This window comes from Neolamprologus brichardi, chromosome 7, assembly GCF_056152115.1.
Source record: "Neolamprologus brichardi isolate AB-2024 chromosome 7, ASM5615211v1, whole genome shotgun sequence".
Taxonomy (NCBI): Eukaryota; Metazoa; Chordata; class Actinopteri; order Cichliformes; family Cichlidae; genus Neolamprologus; species Neolamprologus brichardi.
In genome coordinates, this window is record NC_142110.1 from 30440683 (window position 1) to 30456798 (window position 16116).

Here is a 16116-nt window from a genome sequence, read left to right on the forward strand (position 1 = left end):
CATGGCCCTCTTCCTATTGAAAAAACAAAGGTTGTATCCAAGATGGCCGACTTCTAAATGGCCACCATGGTCACCACCCATCTTGAGAAGTTTGCCCCCTCACATATACTAATGTGCCACAATCAGGACTTTAATATCACCAACCATTCCCATTTTATTACGGTGTATCCATATAAATGGCACACCCTGTACATGTTCTAGCTATTCTAGCTCCAATTATTGTACTATCATTCTTTTTCTAGTTGTGCCATTTTTTGTTGGTTGTGCCTATAAGCATGTTCATTGTTCCTGATATAAAGCCAGATGTACTTCTTGTTGTAACTCAAGGCTGAGTGGTTATACTCACTCTAAGCGTTTGAAAATCATGCCTATGAATTCTCAAAGACCTCTTCTCCTTCTAGTTTCAGGTTGGTAATTATTCCAGGCCCTAGACTCCATAGTTTTTTTGGCTTTCAATCTAGCATGTCTTGATACATGAATACGAATTTTATATAACAGTCGTATGACACAGTTAAACAATTTATATTGATTTTACTGTCACCCGTTTTGGATATTAACACTGAGTAAAATTCAACAATATTTTTTTTCAATATGAGAGCAACAGGCCTTGTAGTTGTTGAAGCTCAAGGTTTTCTAGTAAATTCTAGTACTAGGCCTTGTGATCACGTAGCACTGACCTTTACCACTACTGTAGAGGTTTGTGGCAGCATTCATTTGGAGACAGATTGCTGGACCGTCTGACTGAGCCACACACTGCTGACCTTCCACCTCTGAAAATGGTTTCCAGCTGAGAGACATTTTCTCAGCATGGAACCAATTTCAGTTTCTTCCTGTTCAGTTTGCACAGGGATGGATCTGTTACAGAAACTCAACCTGTGAGAGATTCTGTGTGTTTTAAAAACCCACATCAGCAGTTTGAATTGATGAAATTACTTACTTACCAAAACTTTTAATTAGTGTTAAAGATTTCCTAAAGAAAAGCAGATATTTGCGTTTTTTTATTTATATCATCAAGAACATTTTAGATAAACATTATTATCACTTGACATTTAAAGTGCATAGAAACAACATTTATTTAAACAAAAACCAGGATAAAGACAAATTGGGGGAAAGGAGAGAAGATTAAAATGCAAACTTAAGTCTGAGGAGGAAAAATGAATTAATGGATTTCGAATGAAAACCCCAAACACGTTCACACTTCTCTCCTTCTCTGATATTTCTTTTCATCCTGATCTTTCTTTTCATCCCGGAGCTTTCGGCTCCTATGTTTTATTTCCCGACTCTCTGCGTTTTCAGGATGTGAATCTGTGATCAAAGACGACTAAAAGTGCTTCGACACCGTTTTCGCTTCACACTAAAGATTTCATCCCTGATGCTATCCTGCTGTGAGCAAACCAGATTGGTCTCTGAATACTCTTCCTCTCTCTGTGATCACATGACACCTCGGCTTATTGGTCAGCTTGTAATGATTATGAGTGATTAGTAGCCTTTTTTTAGGGTTATTTTCCAACAGAGCAGGATTTGGTGCATTCATCCCACTGAAATACTTTCTGGGTTTGGCTTATTAAAAAGGATTTAAAACTGCTTGTTTGGCTCAGGTTTTACATTTTACATTAACATTACCAACACTGACAAGATTCACTGGCAGCTAAGCACTAACACCTCCTACAGTTTGTCTTCACTACTTCCCTCAGTCCTGTGGTACACTTGAAAGGTTGAAACCGCTCTCTGGCCTTCTTCAGAAATCCAAGCTATCTGCCTGTCAATTAGACCCTTTTCCTACTAACTTAATAAAAGCTTGCTACTCTCTCTGTCCACCATAATAAATACTATTGTTCCTTCCTTCCTTATCTCTAGTATTGTTTCCTCATTTCTCAAGTCAGCTGCAATAACTCGTGTGCACAAGTAACCTGTAGCAGATCCCAGCAATTTCAATAATTTAATCCAACCTACCCTTTCTATCTAAAAATCCTTGAGGAAATAGTTGGTTCACAGGTTCATGCTCAGCTGTCTGGCAATAACCAGTATAAACAACTTAAGCTTGGTGTATTTGCCCTTCATAGTACAGAAACAGCCCTGGAAAAAAATCAGTAACGACCTCCTTTTGACAATTGACAGTGACTCTTAACCATTCTCATCCTCTTAGATCTGAGCACAGCCTTTGACACTATAGCTCATAACATTCTTAATATTAGTTTCCATCGGTATGCTGATGACACCCAACTCTGTGTCCACCAAACCTATCACCACGCTCACACCCATCACCCTCTGTGTTTGTCTCCAGGAAATCAAATCCCGATTTTCTTGTAACATTCTCAAATTGAACAGAGATAAAAATCAATGTTCTCCTCATTGGCACCAAATCCACTTTGTCTAAATATAACAGCTTTTTGCTCCTCTCATGTTAAGAGTCTGGGTGTCATCCTGGACTTCATGCTTTCTTTTCAAGTGCACATCAATAACATCCCTAGGTACTCATGCTTTCATCTTCCTAACATTAATCACCTTTGTCCATGTTTCACACACAATATTACTGCCATCCTTTCCAGACCTTGCTTACATCTTGCATCAATTACTATAATTCTCTTCTTTTCAGTCCATACATAAACTTCTACTGGTCCACATTTCAGTTGGTAGCATGATCACCAGAAATTCTTCCATTAGTCACAATATACCTGTCCTTCAATACCTACAATGGCTTCCAGTTAAATAACTGTATTGATTTCAAGATTCTACTCCTCGTCTTTAACGTAATCCATAATCTTGCTCTGCAGTATGCTTCTGAACTTCTGAACGTCAATACACCCATTTGCACTTTCAGGTCTTCTCTCCATCTCACTGTCGCTTCCCCCCATTTTACTATTATGATTACCATTCTGCTAAGAACATTTTACATATCTATGGAGATTGACTCACTCTGGAGCTGCTTCCAGTGAACATTAGAGGAGGTTTCTTTGGGTTTCCTGGTTAGCTTTAACTGTACAGTTTAATTATACAGTTACATTTTGCAGCTGCTTATCAGTAACAATGGAAAAGCTACTGCTGTAAAGAGGGGATTTGTGAGTTTGACTGATAGGTAGCATCATAACAGCAGTGGCAGTATTGACCCCAGTCATGCTCGGGAATGTGTTTGACTATCTCATATATCTGTGCTGGGCATCTGGAGGGCAAAACAGTGAGCAGCTGTGAACGGTGTAAGCTTGTTATGTAAAACTTTATATTGAGCAATGTATTTTAAAATTTACCACATGTTTTAATGTCCATTAATGTCCATTAAAACCAAACTTTAGATCAAACTGTGAGCCTGTCCAGATGACTTTAACCTTATTTAACCTCACCTTCCACCTTCATTTTAGATCTAATCAATATTTTGACCTTTTACCTCCAATCGAAACACAACTCAAGAAAAACCATGAATTTTAATTTAATCTCCCACTAAAAGTGATGACCCCATCTAGACAAAACTCCTATAGTGAATTCATAAACTCATTAATAGTTAATCTGATGGTGATTAATTTGATTGTTAAAAGTTAATTAAGTACAAATACGTCAGTGGGAGTGGGGACAAAGTGAACCTGAGGTGTCATTGTCCCGTGTATCAGTGGGTGTCAGTGACATGTATGACATTTATTCTCTTTGTACTGGGACAAAAAGCTACTTTAAAATTGTCATTTATGAATTTGTGTGTGTGTGTTTGTGTGTGTTATGACAGCTACTCCCTTCTTGCCACTTTGACACTAAGCTACCCTGTTGTTGTCATTGTATTTTGTGTGTGCATGTCTGTGTGTGTGTGTGTGTGTGTGTGTGCGCGCGCGCGCGCTTGTCTGTATAATTGGCCTCCTGTTGACCGGTTGGTAATTGCGTCTGACAGCAGTAAAGGTCCCCGTTAACAATGTGCAGACCAAACACTTATTGGTGTTTTAACCTGCAAACACACACACACACACGCACACACACACATACATTCACACACACATAAGGGGGTGTGTGTTTTCCATTTGGTCCTTGTCAAAATGCATCCACAGACAGCAGTGACACTGCATCCCACGAGACAAACATGATCATATTCACTGTACAAGTGTGTGTGTGTGTGTGTGTGTGTGTGTGTTTCCTTTCATTTTGTTTCCTTTTTTCAGTATTTGTTCACGTTGTTCTGCCATTTTTTTGACAGATACCATTTTCTTTTTTTCTAAATCAGTTTTGACGTAATCTATGTTGTCTGCAATATAAATTGCTCTCTCGTTCTATTCAGACCTTCAAACAAACCTGATGAAATGAAGAACCGCTTTGAAATGTTTATTTTTAATATTGTTTTTAGAAAGCTAAAAAAAAAAAGCTGCTCATTTTTGACAGAGTTTTTTTCACTCACATGTCAAATTTTTGATTGTTGTTACTTACTGTTACTGTTGTTGGAGTCTACTATTATACAGGTGGCTTATTCAGATGACTGCTTTATGGATAATATATTACTGACAACAACTTAGCAGAGGCTCCTGAGAACTAAATATTGCTCTTACATCTAACTATGTACAATCGTCTAAGCAGGGATGACAAGCTTATGTTACTTTGTGGGACGCATACAACACAATTTGATTTCATAAGTGGGCCAGACCATTAAAACTATGGCCCAATAACAAATAAAAAAGACAAGCATATTGTTGCTCTGAGGAATGGCATGGCATCATGGCAGTTGGCTATTCAATTGGCTATTCAGTTCTTCATTTCTACTGTTGCCAAGTGCTGCTCATAGTGGATAATCAGGCTATTGGGGTTTTCTCTCTATTAAGGTAGGGGCTTTATTTTATTATGGAAAGTGTCTTAATGTGGATGTTGTTGTTAACAACAAAAATCTCAGACACTTTTGAATCTGAGTGACCTTCATCTCAAAGTCAAGGTCAAACGTCAAGTTTTCTGAAATTCTTGTGAATCATTTAAGAAGGAAGTCACCATTGGTGAATCTACTAACTTTGGATGAGTGTGGATCCCAGTGTCCTTGACCTCAAGGTCAGAGGTCACAGGCCAGGTTTTCTGAAACTCTTTTGAATTTGATAACTTGAGAACGCAGTGACATAGGATTTTGAAATTGACACCATATGTGTATCTACTAGAAGGTTGATGGGTAGCACTGGTGTTGCCACTATGTTTTTTCTTTTAATGTTGTGCCTTATCCTTTGCTTTCTTCCTTCGGTGTAGTACGACAGGCCATGGATGATGTCTTTGTTAGTGAGAAGGTCGTAAAACTGATGAAAACCATTAAAATAAAATCAGATAGTTCTGCTCTTGCAATTCTCACAGTTTCAAAAGTCACCCCGCCTTACACAAGCATTTCTACTTGTCTAAGTAGAAATGCTTAGTAGATTCTAAGTATGTAGTTGACATGAAAGTGCAACAACTTCAGTTTTTCTCTTTACTTTTTGAAGTCTTAACCTTCAAAAAGTGTTTAATATGTTCTTTTTCCATCACTGAATACATGCAATCATTTTGCCACGTACGTGTTTCTGTCTTTGACTTTATTCCACTGCTGTTTAGAATAGCGTGTCTTATAACATCTGTTGTGATTGTATTTATTTAAGGTTTCACTTTTAGTTCAACTAAACCAAAGCAATTTTCCAAGTGTTTCAGTATTTCAGAGCTCTGATTGCTATTTGTTTTTTTGTTTTTTATTCGATACCACTTTTAATATGTCTGAGATGAAACATTTCAGCAAATACAAGCATCTCACTGACACATATCACAAGAAGATTAAAAAAATGCTGCCTCACACCTCTTCACAGAGCTTCACACATTCAGTAAAAATCACTTTCTGTTCATCTGAATGTGTTGTGCACACACGCACACTTCACCCGCTCTGATATTAACACCAATTGGTCTTAATTAGCCTAGTCCCATTCAGCCTGCTGTGTTTCCTGCTAATTACTGTGAGTGTGTGTCTTTCTGTCAGCACAATCAATTGCAGTCTGTTTCTTTTCAGAGTGTAAATTAAATTAACGATAGCAGATGTTTAAACACTTTGGAAAAATATTAAAGCTTTCGCATTTCCTTTCCTTTTTTCCCTTTTTCAGCTCTAATTTTAGACTTTTGTGAAATAAAACATAAAAAACATGGACCATATAAAATTAACTTTGTACACATATATATAACTGTGATAAATCAGCAATGATTGCATGTTTTGTTTTTTGAATCTCGTGATATCTTTGCCTGTCACCCAGGTGACACACTGGGTGTTACCCAGTGTGTCACCTGGGTGTAATGTCCTTCATATTTTATTGGTATTTTCGGTATAGTGTCAGTGGAGCTTCTGAAAGACACCCTATTAAAAGCTGATATTATTGATCACCTTGATGTTTTCCCCTACCGACTTCTCTAAAAAACACAGGAATTAATGCATAAAAGCTCATTGTTAGCTCTGTATTCATATTATTGGCTTAGTAGTTGCATAATTCACAGTTGCAAATAATCCTTATTTATGTTAGACTGAGCCTTGGTGCAGGCCCTGAGTTCATCCTCTGGATGAAAGAAGCTATTTTAGCTCCCATTTTAAGTCAGCTGTCTTTTGATTGGCTGCCCCATATAAAACACGAGGTGAAACAACACCTGGGCAGGGATTCTGTGATCCTCTCTGTGATCCCACAAAGAGCCCTGAGTAGTCTGAGTGTTTGGAGCTTTTGGCTCACGTGGATTACTTGTACATGCTCTGAGCTTATCATTTGAAACTTTGGCCATGTTTTATGTGAACATTCACCATGGAAACTGGAGTTATATTACAGGAAAGATGGAGAAGTAAAGTAGGCCTCTTTTATGCTACAGTTACACAGCTAAATACAGGGACCACGTTTTTGACCACTCACAGTCGGTTGCCATCTTCAAGCATATTTTAGAAGATCAAGATAAACAAAATAATAATAATAATAATAATAATAATAATATAATGTCTGTGAAGGTTCTCATTATATATTCAATAATATATAATATAGTAGATCACCCTGCTATCAGTCTGCAATTGAATGGGGTCAAGTTGGCAATTATGTGATAATATAGCAATTAACAGTAATGACTTAGTGATGATCACAAAACTCTTACTGCCTTACAAACTTGTAAAAATGTACTGTTGTTGATATTTATAGTACATACACAGAAATTCCCATTAAAAAATAATTCACTACTTACATGGACTGGATCTTATATAGCCCAACCTAAGATGTGTCTCATTCACTCCAGCACGTTTTTCTATGACATGTGTACTGTCAACCTAACATTCACACTCCAGTGGATGGATAACAGAATAACTTGGGGTTAGTATCTTGCTCGAAGATATTTGACATGCAGACTGATGCAGCCAGGAATTGAACCCCCAACCATCCAGTTGGTAGATAACCTGGCCTACCTCATGAGCTACAGGCAACCGGATACTGCCACAAATAGTGACACATTTGCTTTAGGATGGCATTTTAACTGTATAATGTGATAAGTATTTGGCAGCAGTGGAATACAATCAAAGTACAACCATTTAAGTCAAATCCACTATTACAAACAGATGCATCCCAGACGAGTTGCGCTCATCAGCACAGACTGACTTAGAGTGCTTGTAACATGTTAGAGTACTATTATTTGCAAACCTTCACCAATCTGTCTGAGAGTGATTGCAGTGAGTCTGACTTAAACTGTGATGGTTTCGACACAGGTTGCCTCCCACTGGTTCACTTGTGCAACCGCCTCTTGATCAAAATTTTAAGCCATCCTGTTTTTATTGCGTGTCTAGTGTGACAGAGCAGCTGAATTCAAGTAATGCTGAACTATTTCAAAATAAAGTATTCCAGTCCATGACTCCTATTGTTGCTGTTGTAGTTTCTCTGAGCACTTCTTTTTATGATCTCTTAACAAGCAAGAATAAGATGTTTAATTGAAGTGATTTCCTTCTGCTGCCCGTTGACTATGGATTGGTTGGTGCGTGTGGTGAGCTCAGCTGGGAGATGGAGGGATCATGGGAGTTTTAACTCAATGAGACACGGAGGGTGGACAGCAGGTGAGGCTTGTTAATAAAGGCTTAATGCTAAACATGCACACACTGCTGTCCAGCTGGTGTCAGAGCTCACTGCAGATGGGACCTTAACAAACTGAGTGCCTACATGCATTGCTAATTTCGGGGGTGAGGGGATATAAATACTGTATGTTTGCACAGTGTTGTAGTGAGGACTCTGAGACGGGGGTCGTGGTGGAGCCAGTATTTCATGCTGTTGACCAGCCCACTTTTTGTGGTGAAACAATAAGATAAATTAAGCTGTCGTTCAGTTCTTATTGTCCAGCAGTTTTTATTGAGTTAATATTTAATATTAGTGATTGGAAGTTGATATTGATATGCTTATCTATTACTTCAAGATGACTCGCATCTAACTCGTCTGTCTGCCTTTCTTTCTTTTTTTTCCTTTTTTCATCATCAGACTCTCAGCACTGAATGGTGTTGAGAGCCACAAGCACACAGCAGAGACTTTACATCACAGAGCAGCTACGGATTCTGTATTATTATTGAGTGACTGCACATAAAAATACCGCTTTTCATAATGTCCTCAAAGAATACTTTTATTTTTCTTTAAATGATCTTAGAGGCACCCTGCCTCTCTGTGTTATCTGAATGAAGCTCCAACCTTGCCTTCTTAAATGCTTGGAAAAGTATTTAGGAAAACAGATGGATGGATTGAAATTTTGAGACAAATTGTGCGAGACATTGAGTTACACGAATAACAGCCTGTTTGACTAAACTGGGAATTGTTGCTTGGTAAATTTGCCAGTGTTGTTAGTAGCAACTTACAGACTTGATGTTTGGGTTAAGCCAGCTCTAGTGTTTTTAGTGATTGACATCTCCATCGTCCTTACAGACCCTAATAATGACCATATATTACATAATGTATAAGCACTTAAACAAACATGAATGTTTTTTTTCATGAGGGATGTTTTCTCATAAACTGGCCACAGGACCATTGAATTATAGGGTGTGTTTAGTTTTTCACACGACTACAGAGGGTCCTGGAAAAACTGTCTTTGTGCACATCAGCTCTGCTCTGAAGTTTGGCTAACAATGATTTTTGTTTCACTTTTGAGATTTTAAGGTAATTGCACTGACACTAATCATGACGATTATTCTTAATGTGCACAGAGACAACAAAAAACTGGTTTCCAGTCAAAGGTACGTAAAAGAAAAAAACAATCAGTAAGTTGCTGATCAGACAGGAAGTGGTGCCAAAGTCTGGTGTAGCTCTGGGTGTGAAGAAGATATGAAGAAAGTGTCTGTGTGCTGCTTCTGTCAGGTTTCAGTTAGGTCACTTTGAGATGAGTCAGCTTGTGTGATGATGCTTACTGTGTGACAGCGTGCGTGAGCTTTGAGTCAGTGTGTAAGGGGTCAGACCTCCATTTAACTCTATCAAACTTTCCTTTACTGCTTCACTTTTCACTGCTTCCTGCTAACTTAGCACTTCTTTTCCTCGAGTTCATTCTTAGAGGTTCTACAACTTTTTCAAGCCTAACAAGCAGAAATTTTCAGCCTTCAGCAATCACAAACATTTGCTCCAGAAAATACTGCATACATCCAGGTTTCTTCTTTTTCTCCTTCTTTCTTGTGTTATTTGTCTTTCATTTCAACTCAGTTAAATTAATGACATTCAATTACATCCAGTTTTATTCGCAAAAACACTCTTGGTATTCTAGTCGTGTTTGAATTAATTTTAAACAAGCTTTTTTAAATTTTTTCAACAGATTTTGATTTAACCTTAACCCTTTCATGCATAGTGGTCACTACAGTGGACAGCTATTCAAAGGCTTATTGTATTTGTGTCAGTGTTGATGGTATACTTGCGCATAAACCACTATATTGGACACTGATGTGTCACTCGATACCGTGCCACCCACTCAAAACGTACGTTGTCCACCTAAGTAGACATGTAAAAAACTCTTTGAAAAGTACATACTTAAAACAATTAAGTTCAAAAATCTTTTTTTCATGCCTAAAGATGAATAAAAAAACTTAACAACTGAAAACGCCTGAATTCAAAGATTAAGGGCTCGTACCCAATACTCATTTATAAATTGGCAAATGGATGCCAAATAAGTGCAGGAATTCTTATAGAAACTTAGTGTACACAATGTACAGTATATGTACAACAGACAGAGGTCTGTTTTTGGTCACATCGCTGTGCCCCATATACCACACAGACATATAAACAGTCTCTCTCACCATCTGAACAACCCCGGACGTTGACTAGTCCTTACTCACTATGACCTATGTTATATTATAATATCTACACCCTCACATGGCTCTCAGTCAGTCTGAAAACTGCATCACAATGTAACTCTAAACCTAAACACAATATAACTGAAATAATGATCACAGCACAACAGAAAATAATTTGAATTTAAGAAACATTAGCGGTATGTCTCTTTGCACTCTCCGTTGCTGTACTGAAAAAAATCAAACTTTTAAATAAGTATGAACAACTTTACTACTCAGTATGCGGGCAAAGAGTACAAATAATTCAACATAATTAATAAGGCTTAACACCTGCAACAAATGACAATAAATGCACTGATTTATATTAAGCAAGGCCGTTGTTTGCATAAAACCAAGTTGTTAAAAGATTTGAGTTAAAACATACTTTTACTGTCAAAATATTAAAATTCTGCAAACATTTGACTTTTAAAATCTTTTGAAGTGACTAATTTCCTCTATTATTTTTCTTTTGTAAACTTTTCAAGCTTCACATGGTTGAAATGCTGTTTTTTCATTTAGCAACACATCATTGGTTTATTTCCTGATATGTTGCTGCTGTCTGATGGTTTCATGGTTTGATTGTGACAGAGATGGGTTTCCTTTTTTGGGCATCCTTTTCCTTCCTCTTCCTTCCTGCTGCCTTCTTTCAGTCAAGCTGATTCTCTGCTGGCAGGCAGCAGCTGGCAGAGACTTCAAACACACACACAGTATCTGGACGTTGTCCAGAGTCGTAATGCAGTCGTTTTCTGTTTTTTTTCCCAGACACTAACCCACAGTGTCAGCCACTGTGAGAATGCGTGCGTGTGTGTTCAGATGGTCTTGGCTGTTGTCCACCTTGCTGTCACCGACTCTCATCTTATCATTTAAACTCCTGGATGGCTCTATATCCTTCCACTTCTTTACCTCTGTGACAAAACTGACTAGTGGCGTATCTTCCATAGAGGTCTTTAGATGGCTTTTCTCTCCTTGCTAACAAATTTGTGATCTGGACCAGGTCTGAAGTGTTTTGTTTTGTCTTGTAATGTTCTGTTAAGTGTTGAATATTTATTCTACTGCAGCGTGTTAATTAGCTCCTCCAGCATTCAGGTCAACACGTTTTAGGATCTTGTAATCAGCGGAGACTGCTATGGATCAGGATCAGTGTGCTTCTATATGGTTTGAATTATTGACCTTTATATGCTTTTGAAGACAAAAGCATATAAGTACAAAAAATATTGTGAATGCCACGAGATTAACAGGTCTTAGAGTTAGTTACTGAAGACTTGAAGGATTTTAAACATCTAAAATTGAATGCATAACCAAAGCCTACACGATTTAGTAATATTTCATATTGCATGTTGCTCATTTTTCAGTTTAGCTTTTTATCAGGATTAAACTGAACAAACACACAGCATCTCAGCTGTTGAATTTCAAGTTTCTATCATCATCATCAGTTCTACTTCACTAGTGTTACGGTTTGGAGGAGGACTCAAGTGCAGGACTCCGGTTCTGATGCTCACAAGAAGGGTTTATTTACAATTCACCCGGTGTATATACAAGAAGGTGCGGGGGGTGCTATATACAGCTGAGTGAGGGAAGAAGGGGTCTCCAGGGAAGTCCAGGGGAAAAACACGCGTTCTTCAAATCATCTACACACACGATCACAGGCTCACACTCCGACACTGCCACACGGGAATCACACGAGGGAAAATCCAGGAAGCTCTGTAGACAGGGAGACAGGGTTAAATACGACGCACAAAGGAAAATACTCTTAACTAGACTTGCTGTAGCTTGACTTCACAAACGCGTGGTAGACAATGATCCAGCGATGAACAGCAGTCACCTCCTGGTTTAAATGCTGATCGTCTTAATGAGACCCAGGTGTCTCATCTGTCAAGGGCGTGGGCCGAGGGCGTGAACCCACAATGAGTTCCGCCCCGGCGACAGAGAGAGAGAGAGAGAGCTGATCAGCGTGCAGCTGATCCGCCTGGCCGTGACAACTAGTATGATCTGGGTGAAATGCTGCTTTCTTGATTGAATATATACAGGCATGCAGGGATAAAGGAAGATAGGATGTCTCTGAGTCTGAGCCCCTGTATACTGTAGAGTGACTGTCATCAGTTTTCATAGACACATCAAGCAACTACAAAGAAATGTGAAATTACATCAAAAAGGAACAAAGGGACCAAAAAAACAGAAGCCAAAAGTCCACAAAAGGAAAACTAGTCCAATACAAAGAGACGCACATCAATCACAAAGAGACTCAAAAAACACAGAGGCAGGAAAAAAATTACAAAATCTCCAAAACATAGACACTGAAGTGAGACCTCAAGCAGCTACAAAGAGATGCAAAATGACCAGAACGAATTGGAGATTCAGAAGAACAGCCACAATTACCACAAGGTAACAAAAAGAAAAAAAATCACAGACACTCAAAATGACCACAAAGAAGCACACCAACTGCAGAGAGTTGTAAACAGACCATAAAAGTGTAAACACACAATAAAAAGAGACAAATACAAAAAAATGTAAAATGACTGCAAAGATGTAACAATCCACACCAGGAAAAAAGAATCAAATGCAAGAAATGCTAAAAAACAACAACCACAAAGACACAAAATGACGAGTGAAAATCGTGAAGAAGATTGAAAATCCACAACCTGAGGAAGAAAGAAGAAATCAAACACATGTCAACAAACACACTTGCTTACGAGACTGTAAGCAAAAACCAATGGGACCAAAAACAACCATATGACCACAAACAAGTGGAAATTCACAAAAATGAGCAAGAAATCAAACAAAAGGTGACAAATCAGTAAAAATTCACAGCAAAAGGAAAGAACAAAAGATTCACGTTCACCACAAAAAGATACCAAACTAGTGTGAAGAGATAGACTGACCACAACGACAGACAAAAAAAACCTAAATGACAGGAAACGGTTTAAAACACAAAACAGTAAATAACAATAAATGATAAATATTCATCAATCGCAAAGAGATAAAACACATTTCAGTCTGGCCAACTTGCTCCAGTGGAAGCAGGGAGCGAGGTCTCATATCTCTGCCTGTCTAAAGGACTTTGACAGCATGTATGTTCAGTGTTTGGATAATCTGTGTAGAAATGCACAAGTATTGTTCTTAGAAAAGCTCTTAACTTGTGTAATCAATATATACTTAGAAGCTAGACTCAGAATGCATTTATCTGATTTTAAATTGCTGTCAAGACTGCTCGTTATCACCCTCTCTACAGTCCTTTTATTTTACTTGTTTTTTCAGAGTCTTTGCTTCTGACATATTTTAATTGTCAGGAAATAAAATCACTGAGGAGAGAAATCAGATGCAAGTGGAAGGTTTTCATATTTTGTCAAGTTGACACAAACAGTTATTCATTACGTTTTCTATTGAATCTTGAAATTGGCACCAAAATGCTGGTAACATTCTCCGTACTCACGTTTAATCATCTTATTTTGCCCAACAAAAGTCCAAAATTGAAAGTCATTACATTTATTGACTATAAACATTAAAATGTGAAAATTATCAAATTTGAAAAGCTGGAAGTGGAGAACTGTCATTCTCAGAAATCTTTTAAATGACTCATTTACTGATTATAATAATTGCCGCCTGTCAGCAAATCAGTAAAACCAGAATTTCTTCAGTTTCACTTATTTTATTAACTTGTTGAGATTTTTGTCAAATTTTGTCTATTCCCCATACATTTATAATATATATTTAATATATATTAATTTGTATATATAAATTTTATGCTGAATTCATACATATTCTGTGTTATGACGACAAGATTTTCTCGGTGTACTAACACTGTAAGAAAAATATATGACTTTCTTTTAACAGAAAAAATCCTAAAAGTTCATAAAAAAATATGTCTGGAAGAGTTTGTGGTCAAATAATAAAGTGAAGACCGGCTTCATGTTACAGATGAAATATGAAGATAAAGTGACTGAGAGGCAACAAAGAGAGAAGAAGAGAGTAGAGACGAAGGCTGAGCAGAGACTGATAGCATCAAACTGCAGGACAACGAGGACAAGGACAAGCTGATGAAGTGACTGACTCTGAGCGTGTGTGTGTGTGTGTGTGTGTGTGTGTGTGTGTGTGTGTGCTGGAAGTGAATACAGATAGAGCTGTCAAGATAGTGAGTTACTGATAGAGAGAGAGGGGGACGACTGCTGAAGGAGAATCAATAAGAAGGAAACCATGAAGGAAAAGAGAGCGCGAAAGAAGAAACAAGAAAGGGAGAAGGAGCAAGATTGAGATAAACAAGGGATGATGGGTGGGGAAGGAAACTAGGATGTTTTGGAAGGAGTGAAGGATCCTCAGGTATGGGTGGGGGATTGGCTGCAGGCGGAGTTACCTGTGATACCTGTGATGTTGCTCTTTACAAGATTCTTTTCTGTACTGTATGTGTGCTGTTAATGTTATTGTCTCTCAGTATAACACACTTTAATACTTTTAAGGCCTTTTGTTTGTTAATAAAAGCCCCTTAAAAAGACTTTAAGCACCCTTAGCCACGCTCTCTTAGCCTCAATATGACAGATGGGTTTGCAGGGTATCTGCCATGTCTGTTTGGAGAGATGACGGTGGGAAATTGTTGTGAGTAACAGCTTTGTAGCAGCTAACAAGCCTAAATTAAGAACAATTAACTTGATTCTCACCATTTTTTTTGAAGAGCCAGTGTTAAGTGCATTAGAATAAAGTACCTTTGGTTAATTTGAGTTGAACTGCACATGCATCTATAAATATATATATTGGGAATCCGTTGTTGGTTGACAAATGTTTCAATTAAATCGTTTTATTCACTGACTGTGATGTTTGTTGGCATCCACCTTGTACGTGTGGTTTCAGATTCATTCTGGTTCTGTTTTTGCCTTTTTTGTTGAGTTCAGTTTTGTTGATAAAGTGCCAATCCACAAGATAAGTCATTTCACGGCTCTTGTTATAGTGAGGTAAGGAGAAACCTGATAATTTGCAATGAAAACACACTCAGCACTATATTGTTATCTGAGAAAAGGATGTTGCTTTGCTGAAAGCAAATCCCAGTTCTTAGAGATGAAGACTTTTTTATGAAGTGTTGTTCGTTTTATTTCTCCGGTCCCAATTGGAACAGGCCCAACTGGGATTAACTTTTATACAGAAGTTTTTGCTCTGATTAGTTTTCCTATAGGAGCAACTGAAATGAAAAACACAAAAAAAGAACATCTGCTGCTCTTCAAAGTCAACTCTGCGCTGTGACGTTGTGATTCCAGGTCGTTCTAAAGCCTCCATTCAGGTTTTCCGGGAAATGTGGAGACGTTGAACGGCGGCTTTGACTGAACAAACTGCCTCTCTGATCACGATGAAAGACATTTAAGCAGACTCAACATCAAAGAAGGGAGGAGATGCCGCCACTGCTCGCCTTTCAGCAGATTAAAGAAAGTCTATAAACCTAAAAACAAAGAATACAGCAGGTTCCTGTGGCTTTGATAGCAGTGATGAGTTATCCTGCTGAGTGAAGCTCTACAGGTTGGGGGTTAATACTCAGAGCCACACTCTCTTCTCTGAAGAGACATGTCTGGCAGAGCTAATGACAAATATGGATAAAAACGTGAAGCAAAAAGAGGATAAAGCATTAGAAAATGTATTAGAATTCTAGTCCTGATTGATCTGCTTTAGAAAACAGAACAAAGCCCTGAGCAAGGCATTATTGGTTTGGAGTTCAATTTTGGAAAAAAAATGACAGGAACAAAAGTACAAAAAGCTACAAAAAGAAGCAACAAGATGAACCTTTAACTTCAGTCATACTATATATGTATATATAATGCATTTACTGTCACACTGTGTGGGCAGTTACTGGGTTTGAAATTTGTTTTAGGGGTTGATGAATT

At 37.9% G+C, this 16116-nt stretch overlaps 1 protein-coding gene across 2 annotated transcripts in view; it reads left to right on the top strand.

Moving 5' to 3' along the window:
* dcc (DCC netrin 1 receptor) overlaps positions 1–16116 on the top strand; it is a 346228-nt gene that overhangs the window by 94259 nt on the left and 235853 nt on the right. The gene's annotated exons all lie outside the window — the stretch shown is intronic.